The following is an 11,515-nucleotide window of genomic DNA, read 5'->3' as shown; positions in this document are numbered from 1 at the left end:
TCCTTGGGCCCTCCTATCCATTGATGCTCAAAGCCTTGGATCCTTTTTACCCTTGCCTTTTGGTTTTAAGGGCTATTGGCTTTTTCTGCTTGCTTTTTCTTTTTCTTTCTATTTTTTTTTTCGCCACTTTTTTTTTCGCAAGCTTTCTTTTTCACTGCTTTTTCTTGCTTCAAGAATCAATTTCATGATTTTTCAGATCATCAATAACATTTCTCTTTGTTCATCATTCTTTCAAGAGCCAACAATTTTAACATCCATAAACAACAAGATCAAAAATATGCACTGTTCAAGCATTCATTCAGAAAACAAAAAGTATTGTCACCACATCAATATAATTAAATTAAATTCAATAATAATTTCGAAAATTATGTACTTCTTGTTCTTTTGAATTAAAACATTTTTCATTTAAGAAAGGTGAAGGATTCATGGAATTATTCATAATCTTTAAGGCATGGTTACATACTAATGATCATGAAGTGAAGACACAAAACATGGATAAACACAATATTAAAAAAAACGAAAACAGAAAGAAAATAAAGAACAAGGAATGAATCCACCTGAGTGAGGGTGGCGCCTTCTTGAAGGTCCACTGGTGCTTTTTGAGCTCCTCTATGTCTCTTCCTTGTTTCTGTTGAATGATTCCTAATGATTTTGGTACTCCTATCCATAGTTGCTCCCAATCGTTGTGTGGAGGACCATTTATTCCCTGAGGTATCTCAGGGATTTCTTGGATTTGCATTCAAATGTTCTACCACTGAGCTATGACGGCTTATATTTTCCATCTCCCAAGACTCAGAGGTGGAAGCTTTTGTCTTCCCTTTGAGGTTTTTCTGGCCTTAGGTGCCATTAATGGTAATGGAAAAGCAAAAAAAGCTATGCTTTTACCACACCAAACTTAAAATATTGCTCGCCCTCGAGCAAGAAAAGAAAGAAGAGAAGAAGGAGAAGAAGATGGAGGTGAGTGAGGGGAGATGGATTCGGCTATATGGGTGGGATTGGGTGGGAAAGAGAAGTTGAGGTGTATGGGGAAGAGTGGATAGATGTAGGTGGTGAATGAAAAACAGAAGGGATGACCATGAATGGAAAGAGAGAGGGCGAGGTAGGTGGGGATCCTGTGGGGTCCACAGATCCTGAGGTGAAAAGAAATACCATTCCTTCACCATATAGGCATGTAAAATGCCTTCATGCATCATTCTGGCGTTCAAACGCCCATTGGTGCATGTTCTGGGCGTTCAACGCCCATGTAATGCATGTTTCTGGCGTTGAACGCCAGTTTCATGCTTGTTACTGGCGTTCAGCGCCAGTTTGTCCTCTCTGTGCATCATCCTGGCGTTTAACGCCAGGTTGTTGCTTGTTTTGGGCGTTCAGCGCCAGAATGGTGCTCTGTTCTGGCGTTGAACGCCGGCCAGATGCACCTTCTGGGCGTTGAACGCCAGCCCGTGCATCCTCCAGGGTGAAAAATTTTTTCTTCTGTTTTTGACTCTGTTTTTAATTTTTTTGATTTTTTCGTGACTCCTCATGATCATGTACCTAATTAAACACAAAAATAACAAAGAAACAAAATAAAATAAAATTAGATAAATAAAATTGGGTTGCCTCCCAACAAGCGCTTCTTTAATGTCAATAGCTTGACAGTGGCTCTCATGGAGCCATAAGGTGATCAGGTCAATGTTAGTGTGTGGTCTCCACACCAAACTTAGAGTTTGGGTATGGAGTTTGAACACCAAACTTAGAGTTTGGTTGTGGCCTCACAACACCAAACTTAGAGTTTGACTGTGTGGGCTCTTCTTGACTCTGAACTGAGAGAAGCTCTTCATGCTTACTCTCTTTTGTCACAGAGGGATGGCCCTGTGCCTTGAACACAAGGTAGTCCCCATTCAATTGAAGGACTAACTCTCCTCTGTTGACATCTATCACAGCTTCTGCTGTGGCTAGGAAAGGTCTTCCTAGGATGATGCATTCATCATCTTCCTTCCTAGTGTCTAGGATTATGAAATCAGCAGGGATGTAAAGGCCTTCAACCTTTACTAGCACGTCCTCTACTATTCCATAGGCTTGTCTCAAAGACTTATCTGCCAATTGTAATGAGAACAAGGCAGGTTGTACCTCAATGATCCCTAGCTTCTCCATTACAGAGAGTGGCATCAGATTTATCCCTGACCCCAGATCACATAGAGCTTTTTCAAAGCTCATGGTGCCAATGGTGCAAGGTATTAAGAACTTGCCAGGATCTTGTTTCTTTTGAGGTAGAGTTTTCTGAATCCAAGTATCTAGTTCACTAATGAGCAAGGGAGGTTCAATTTCCCAAGTCTCATTACCAAACAGCTTGGCATTCAGCTTCATGATAGCTCCTAAGTGTTGAGCAACTTGCTCTCCAGTCACATCTTCATCCTCTTCAGAGGATGGATAGTCTTCAGGGCTCATGAATGGCAGAAGGAGGTTTAATGGAATCTCTATGGTCTCTGTATGAGCCTCAGATTCCTCAGGATCCTTAATAGGAAACTCCTTCTTGTTTGAAGGACATCCCAGGAGGTCTTCCTCACTAGGATTTTCGTCCTTCTCCTCCCTAGTGCATTCGGCCACTTTGATTAAATCAATGGCCTTGCACTCTCCTTTTGGATTTTCTTCTGTATTGCTTGGGAGAGTACTGGGAGGAGTTTCAATGACTTTCCTGCTCAGCTGGCCCACCTGTGCCTCCAAATTTCTAATGAAGGATCTTGTTTCATTCATGAAACTGAAAGTGGCCTTTGACAGATCAGAGACTATATTAGCTAAATTAGAAGTATTTTGTTCAGAGTTCTCTGTCTGTTGCTGAGGAGATGATGGATATGGCTTACTATTATTCAGCCTATTGCGTCCACCATTGTTAAAGCCTTGTTGAGGCTTTTGTTGATCCTTCCAGGAGAAATTTGGATGATTTCTCCATGATGGGTTATAGGTGTTTCCATAAGGTTCACCCATGTAATTAACCTCTGCCATGGCAGGGTTCTCAGGATCATAAGCTTCTTCAGAAGCTACCTCTCTAGTACTGTTGGATGCATGTTGCAATCCGTTCAGATTTTGAGAGATTATGTTGACCTGTTGAGTCAACATTTTGTTCTGAGCCAATATGGCATTCAGAGCATCAATTTCAAGAACTCCTTTTTTCTGAGGTACCCCATTATTCACGGAATTCCTCTTAGAGGTGTACATGAACTGGTTGTTTGCAACCATGTCAATGAGTTCTTGAGCCTCTTCAGGCGTTTTCTTCAGGTGAATAGATCCACCTGCAGAATGATCCAATGACATTTTCGAAAATTCAGAGAGACCATAATAGAATATATCTAATAGGGTCCATTCTGAAAACATGTCAGATGGACATCTTTTGGTTAACTGCTTGTATCTTTCCCAAGCTTCATAGAGGGATTCACCATCTTTTTGTTTGAAGGTTTGAACATCCACTCTCAGCTTGCTCAGCTTTTGAGGAGGAAAGAATTTATCTAAGAAAGCAGTGACCAGCTTATCCCAGGAGTCCAAGCTATCCTTAGGTTGTGAATCCAACCATATTCTAGCTCTGTCTCTTACAGCAAAAGGGAAAAGCATGAGTCTGTAGACTTCAGGATCAACTCCATTCGTCTTTACAGTCTCACAGATCTGCAAGAATTCAGTTAAGAACTGATAAGGATCTTCAGATGGAAGTCCATAAAACTTGCAGTTTTGTTGCATTAAAGCAACTAATTGAGGCTTAAGCTCAAAGTTATTGGCTCCAATGGCAGGAATGGAGATGCTTCTTCCATCAAACTTGGACGTTGGCTTTGTGAAGTCACCAAGCATTCTCCTTGCATTATTATCATTATTATTTGCGGCTGCCATGTCCTTCTCCTGTTCGAAAATTTCTGAAAGGTTGCTTCTGGATTGTTGTAATTTAGCTTCTCTTAATTTTCTCTTCAGAGTCCTTTCAGGTTCTGGATCAACTTCAACAAGAGTGCCCTTTTCCCTGTTCCTGCTCATATGAAAGAGAAGAAAACAAGAAAAGAAAGAGGAATCCTCTATGTCACAGTATAGAGATTCCTTTCTGTTAGTAGAAAAAAGAAGGGGGGTAGAAGAATGAAGAAGAATTCGGATTTTTAGATGAAGAGAGGTGAAGAGAAGTGTTAGTAATTAAATAATTAAATAGAAGAAGAAAAGAGAAGAGAAATTTTCGAAAATAATTTTGAAAAAGGGGTTAGTAATTTTCGAAAATTAAAGATAAGATAAGATTAAAATTAAAAATTAAAACAAAAAGAATTTTTGAAAAAGAGAGGGAGAATTTTCGAAAATTAGAGAGGGAAAAGTAGTTAGGTGGTTTTGAAAAAGATAAGAAACAAACAAAAAGTTAGTTAGTTGATTGAAAAAGATTTTGAAATCAAAATTGGAAAAGATAAGAAGATAAGAAGTTAGATAAGATATTTTGAAATCAAATTTTGAAAAAGATAAAATTTTTGAAAAAGATAAGATAAAAGATAAAAAGATATATTTGAAAAAGATATTTTGAAAAAGATTTAATTTTAAAATTGACTTAACTAACAAGAAACTACAAGATAAGATTCTAGAACTTAAAGATTGAACCTTTCTTAACAAGAAAGTAACAAACTTCAAATTTTTTGAACCAATCACATTAATTGTTAGCTAATTTTCGAAAATTTGATATAAAGATAAGAAAAAGATTTTTGAAAATATTTTGAAAAATAATTTTGAAATTTTCGAAAATAATAAAAAAAATGAAAAAGATATGATTTTTGAAAAAGATTTTGAAAAGATAAGATTTTTAAAATTGAAATTTTGATTTGACTTGTAAGAAACAACTAATTTTGAAAATTTTTGATCAAGTCAACCCAAAATTTCGAAAATTTGGAGGAAAATAAGGAAAAGATATTTTTTTGATTTTTTGAATATTTTAATTATGAGAAAGAAAAACAACAAAAATACTCAATGCATGAAATTTTTAGATCAAAACAATGAATGCATGCAAGAATGCTATGAATGTCAAGATGAACACCAAGAACACTTTGAAGATCATGATGAACATCAAGAACATAATTTTGAAAAAATTTTAATGCAAAGAAAACATGCAAGACACCAAACTTAGAAATCTTTAATGCATGGAAAATATGAATGCAAAAGTGCACATGAAAAACAAGAAAAGACACAAAACAAGAAAACATCAAGATCAAACAAGAAGACTTATCAAGAACAACTTGAAGATCATGAAGAACACTATGAATGCATGAAATTTTCGAAAAAATGCAAGAAAAATTTTAAAAGCATGCAATTGACACCAAACTTAAAAATTAACACAAGACTCAAACAAGAAACACAAAATATTTTTGATTTTTATGATTTTATGATTTTTTTGTATTTTTATTATATTTTTCGAAAATATACTTTAGAAAAACGAAAATAATAATAAAAAAAATATTTTTGAAAGATTTTTGAAGACTTTTTGAAAAGAAAATTACCTAATCTGAGCAACAAGATGAACCGTCAGTTGTCCATACTCGAACAATCCCCGGCAACGGCGCCAAAAACTTGGTGGACGAAATTGTGATTACTATCTTTTGAGCTTTAGCATATATTTACTCTTAGGGCACTGTTTATTTTCACAACTCCGTTCAACTAACCAGCAAGTGTACTGGGTCGTCCAAGTAATAAACCTTACGTGAGTAAGGGTCGAATCCACAGAGATTGTTGGTATGAAGCAAGCTATGGTCACCTTGCAAATCTCAGTTAGGCAGAAAAAAAGGGAAATTGTGATTATTGGAATAAATAATTAAAAAGGAATAATAAAAAGGGATAGAATACTTATGCAGATTCATTGGTTGGAATTTCAGATAAGCGGATGAAGATGCTGTAGAGCCCAGGGACGCCTGCTCTCCTACTGCTTCTACTCAATCCTTCTTACTCCTTTCCATGGCAAGCTTTGTATAGGGGTTCACCATCAACTGTGGCTACTTTCTTCCTCTCGGGGAAATATCCTATGCGGCTGTCACTCGCACAGCTAACCAGTCTGGAGGCATCACCCATGGCTGATGGCTACATCCCATCCTCGCAGTGAAAACTAATGCTCACGCACTCTGTCACAGTACGGCTAATCACCGGTTGGTTCCCTCCCCTACTGGAATAGAATCCCTCTTTTGCGTCTGTCACTAACGCCCAGCAGGTTACAAGTTTGAAGCACGTCACAGTCATTCATTACCGGAATCCTACTCGGAATACCACAGACAAGGTGAGACTTTCCGGATTCCCAGGATCCTACTCGGAATACCACAGACAAGGTGAGACTTTCCGGATCCTCATAAATGCCGCCATCTATCTAGCTTATACCACGAAGATTCTGTTGGGGAATCTAAGAGATGCGCATTCAAGCTCTGTTGCATGTAGAACGGAAGTGGTTGTCAATCACGCGCGTTCATAAGTGAGAATGATAATGAGGGTAATCTGACTCATAACATTCATCATGTTCTTGGGTACGAATGAATATCTTGGAATAAGAATAAGAGAGATTTGAATAAAAGATAATAGAATTTCATTAATACTTGAGGTACAGCAGAGCTCCACACCCTTAATCTATGGTGTGCAGAAACTCCACCGTTGAAAATACATAAGCAAAGGTTCAGGCATGGCCGAATGGCCAGCCCCAAAACGTGATCACAGGATTCAAAATACAATCCAGGATGTCTAATACAATAGATAAATGTCCTATATATACTAGACTAGCTACTAGGGTTTACATGAGTAAGTAATTGATGCATAAATCCACTTCCGGGGCCCACTTGGTGTATGTTTGGGCTGAGCTTGATCAATCCACGAGCTAAGGCATTTCTTGGCGTCAAACTCCAGGTTATGACGTGTTTTGGGCGTTCAACTCCGGATCATGACGTTTTTCTGGCGTTTAACTCCAGACAGCAGCATGAACTTGGCGTTTAACGCCAAGTTACGTCGTCATTCTTCGAATAAAGTATGGACTATTATATATTTCTGGAAAGCCCTGGATGTCTACTTTCCAACGCCGTTGAGAGCGCGCCAATTGGAGTTCTGTAGCTCCAGAAAATCCATTTCGAGTGCAGGGAGGTCAGATTCCAACAGCATCAGCAGTCCTTTTGTCAGCCTTCTTCAGAGTTTTGCTCAAGTCCCTCAATTTCAGTCAGAAATTACCTGAAATCACAGAAAAACACACAAACTCATAGTAAAGTCCAGAAATGTGAATTTAACATAAAAACTAATGAAAACATCCCTAAAAGTAGCTTAAACTTACTAAAAACTATATAAAAACAATGCCAAAAAGCGTATAAATTATCCGCTCATCACAACACCAAACTTAAATTGTTGCTTGTCCCCAAGAAACTGAAAATCAAATAGGATAAAAGAAGAGAATATACTATAAATTTCAGAATATCAATGAATATTAATTTAATTAGATGAGCGGGACTTGTAGCTTTTTGCTCCTGAACAGTTTTGGCATCTCACTTTTTCCTTTGAAGTTCAGAGTGATTGGCGTCTCTGGGAACTTAGAATTTCGGATAGTGTTATTGACTTTCCTAGTTAAGCATGTTGATTCTTGAACACAGCTACTTATGAGTCTTGGCCGTGGCCCTAAGCACTTTGTTTTCCAGTATTACCACCGGATACACAAATGCCACAGACACATGACTGGGTGAACCTTTTCAGATTGTGACTCAGCTTTGCTAGAGTCCCCAGTTAGAGGTGTCCAGAGCTCTTAAGCACACTCTTTTTGCTTTGGATCACGACTTTAACCATTCAGTCTCAAGCTTTTCACTTGGACCTTCATGACACAAGCACATGGTTAGGGATAGCTTGATTTAGCCGCTTAGGCCTGGATTTTATTTCCTTGGGCCCTCCTATCCATTGATGCTCAAAGCCTTGGATCCTTTTTACCCTTGCCTTTTGGTTTTAAGGGCTATTGGCTTTTTCTGCTTGCTTTTTCTTTTTCTTTCTATTTTTTTTTTCGCCACTTTTTTTTTCGCAAGCTTTCTTTTTCACTGCTTTTTCTTGCTTCAAGAATCAATTTCATGATTTTTCAGATCATCAATAACATTTCTCTTTGTTCATCATTCTTTCAAGAGCCAACAATTTTAACATCCATAAACAACAAGATCAAAAATATGCACTGTTCAAGCATTCATTCAGAAAACAAAAAGTATTGTCACCACATCAATATAATTAAATTAAATTCAATAATAATTTCGAAAATTATGTACTTCTTGTTCTTTTGAATTAAAACATTTTTCATTTAAGAAAGGTGAAGGATTCATGGAATTATTCATAATCTTTAAGGCATGGTTACATACTAATGATCATGAAGTGAAGACACAAAACATGGATAAACACAATATTAAAAAAAACGAAAACAGAAAGAAAATAAAGAACAAGGAATGAATCCACCTGAGTGAGGGTGGCGCCTTCTTGAAGGTCCACTGGTGCTTTTTGAGCTCCTCTATGTCTCTTCCTTGTTTCTGTTGAATGATTCCTAATGATTTTGGTACTCCTATCCATAGTTGCTCCCAATGGTTGTGTGGAGGACCATTTATTCCCTGAGGTATCTCAGGGATTTCTTGGATTTGCATTCAAATGTTCTACCACTGAGCTATGACGGCTTATATTTTCCATCTCCCAAGACTCAGAGGTGGAAGCTTTTGTCTTCCCTTTGAGGTTTTTCTGGCCTTAGGTGCCATTAATGGTAATGGAAAAGCAAAAAAAGCTATGCTTTACCACACCAAACTTAAAATATTGCTCGCCCTCGAGCAAGAAAAGAAAGAAGAGAAGAAGGAGAAGAAGATGGAGGTGAGTGAGGGGAGATGGATTCGGCTATATGGGTGGGATTGGGTGGGAAAGAGAAGTTGAGGTGTATGGGGAAGAGTGGATAGATGTAGGTGGTGAATGAAAAACAGAAGGGATGACCATGAATGGAAAGAGAGAGGGCGAGGTAGGTGGGGATCCTGTGGGGTCCACAGATCCTGAGGTGAAAAGAAATACCATTCCTTCACCATATAGGCATGTAAAATGCCTTCATGCATCATTCTGGCGTTCAAACGCCCATTGGTGCATGTTCTGGGCGTTCAACGCCCATGTAATGCATGTTTCTGGCGTTGAACGCCAGTTTCATGCTTGTTACTGGCGTTCAGCGCCAGTTTGTCCTCTCTGTGCATCATCCTGGCGTTTAACGCCAGGTTGTTGCTTGTTTTGGGCGTTCAGCGCCAGAATGGTGCTCTGTTCTGGCGTTGAACGCCGGCCAGATGCACCTTCTGGGCGTTGAACGCCAGCCCGTGCATCCTCCAGGGTGAAAAATTTTTTCTTCTGTTTTTGACTCTGTTTTTAATTTTTTTGATTTTTTCGTGACTCCTCATGATCATGTACCTAATTAAACACAAAAATAACAAAGAAACAAAATAAAATAAAATTAGATAAATAAAATTGGGTTGCCTCCCAACAAGCGCTTCTTTAATGTCAATAGCTTGACAGTGGCTCTCATGGAGCCATAAGGTGATCAGGTCAATGTTAGTGTGTGGTCTCCACACCAAACTTAGAGTTTGGGTATGGAGTTTGAACACCAAACTTAGAGTTTGGTTGTGGCCTCACAACACCAAACTTAGAGTTTGACTGTGTGGGCTCTTCTTGACTCTGAACTGAGAGAAGCTCTTCATGCTTACTCTCTTTTGTCACAGAGGGATGGCCCTGTGCCTTGAACACAAGGTAGTCCCCATTCAATTGAAGGACTAACTCTCCTCTGTTGACATCTATCACAGCTTCTGCTGTGGCTAGGAAAGGTCTTCCTAGGATGATGCATTCATCATCTTCCTTCCTAGTGTCTAGGATTATGAAATCAGCAGGGATGTAAAGGCCTTCAACCTTTACTAGCACGTCCTCTACTATTCCATAGGCTTGTCTCAAAGACTTATCTGCCAATTGTAATGAGAACAAGGCAGGTTGTACCTCAATGATCCCTAGCTTCTCCATTACAGAGAGTGGCATCAGATTTATCCCTGACCCCAGATCACATAGAGCTTTTTCAAAGCTCATGGTGCCAATGGTGCAAGGTATTAAGAACTTGCCAGGATCTTGTTTCTTTTGAGGTAGAGTTTTCTGAATCCAAGTATCTAGTTCACTAATGAGCAAGGGAGGTTCAATTTCCCAAGTCTCATTACCAACAGCTTGGCATTCAGCTTCATGATAGCTCCTAAGTGTTGAGCAACTTGCTCTCCAGTCACATCTTCATCCTCTTCAGAGGATGGATAGTCTTCAGGGCTCATGAATGGCAGAAGGAGGTTTAATGGAATCTCTATGGTCTCTGTATGAGCCTCAGATTCCTCAGGATCCTTAATAGGAAACTCCTTCTTGTTTGAAGGACATCCCAGGAGGTCTTCCTCACTAGGATTTTCGTCCTTCTCCTCCCTAGTGCATTCGGCCACTTTGTTTAAATCAATGGCCTTGCACTCTCCTTTTGGATTTTCTTCTGTATTGCTTGGGAGAGTACTGGGAGGAGTTTCAATGACTTTCCTGCTCAGCTGGCCCACCTGTGCCTCCAAATTTCTAATGAAGGATCTTGTTTCATTCATGAAACTGAAAGTGGCCTTTGACAGATCAGAGACTATATTAGCTAAATTAGAAGTATTTTGTTCAGAGTTCTCTGTCTGTTGCTGAGGAGATGATGGATATGGCTTACTATTATTCAGCCTATTGCGTCCACCATTGTTAAAGCCTTGTTGAGGCTTTTGTTGATCCTTCCAGGAGAAATTTGGATGATTTCTCCATGATGGGTTATAGGTGTTTCCATAAGGTTCACCCATGTAATTAACCTCTGCCATGGCAGGGTTCTCAGGATCATAAGCTTCTTCAGAAGCTACCTCTCTAGTACTGTTGGATGCATGTTGCAATCCGTTCAGATTTTGAGAGATTATGTTGACCTGTTGAGTCAACATTTTGTTCTGAGCCAATATGGCATTCAGAGCATCAATTTCAAGAACTCCTTTTTTCTAAGGTACCCCATTATTCACGGAATTCCTCTTAGAGGTGTACATGAACTGGTTGTTTGCAACCATGTCAATGAGTTCTTGAGCCTCTTCAGGCGTTTTCTTCAGGTGAATAGATCCACCTGCAGAATGATCCAATGACATTTTCGAAAATTCAGAGAGACCATAATAGAATATATCTAATAGGGTCCATTCTGAAAACATGTCAGATGGACATCTTTTGGTTAACTGCTTGTATCTTTCCCAAGCTTCATAGAGGGATTCACCATCTTTTTGTTTGAAGGTTTGAACATCCACTCTCAGCTTGCTCAGCTTTTGAGGAGGAAAGAATTTATCTAAGAAAGCAGTGACCAGCTTATCCCAGGAGTCCAGGCTATCCTTAGGTTGTGAATCCAACCATATTCTAGCTCTGTCTCTTACAGCAAAAGGGAAAAGCATGAGTCTGTAGACTTCAGGATCAACTCCATTCGTCTTTACAGTCTCACAGATCTGCAAGAATTCAGTTAAGA

The 11,515-nt window shown here is 38.9% G+C and overlaps 2 non-coding genes across 2 annotated transcripts; both read left to right on the top strand.

Annotated features, from left to right (window-relative positions):
* The first annotated feature begins 3,346 nt into the window (after positions 1-3,346).
* Positions 3,347-3,450, top strand: LOC112799487 (small nucleolar RNA R71). Its single transcript, XR_003201065.1, has one exon. It is a non-coding gene; the product is annotated as a small nucleolar RNA R71 (small nucleolar RNA).
* A 7,758-nt stretch (positions 3,451-11,208) lies between these two features.
* Positions 11,209-11,312, top strand: LOC112799485 (small nucleolar RNA R71). The gene has a single exon (XR_003201064.1). It is a non-coding gene; the product is annotated as a small nucleolar RNA R71 (small nucleolar RNA).
* The last annotated feature ends 203 nt before the right edge of the window (positions 11,313-11,515 follow it).

The sequence above is a fragment of the Arachis hypogaea genome, chromosome 4, assembly GCF_003086295.3.
Source record: "Arachis hypogaea cultivar Tifrunner chromosome 4, arahy.Tifrunner.gnm2.J5K5, whole genome shotgun sequence".
NCBI lineage: Eukaryota > Viridiplantae > Streptophyta > Magnoliopsida > Fabales > Fabaceae > Arachis > Arachis hypogaea.
Note: the sequence above shows the minus strand (reverse complement) of the source record. Positions and strands in the feature narration are given on the sequence as shown.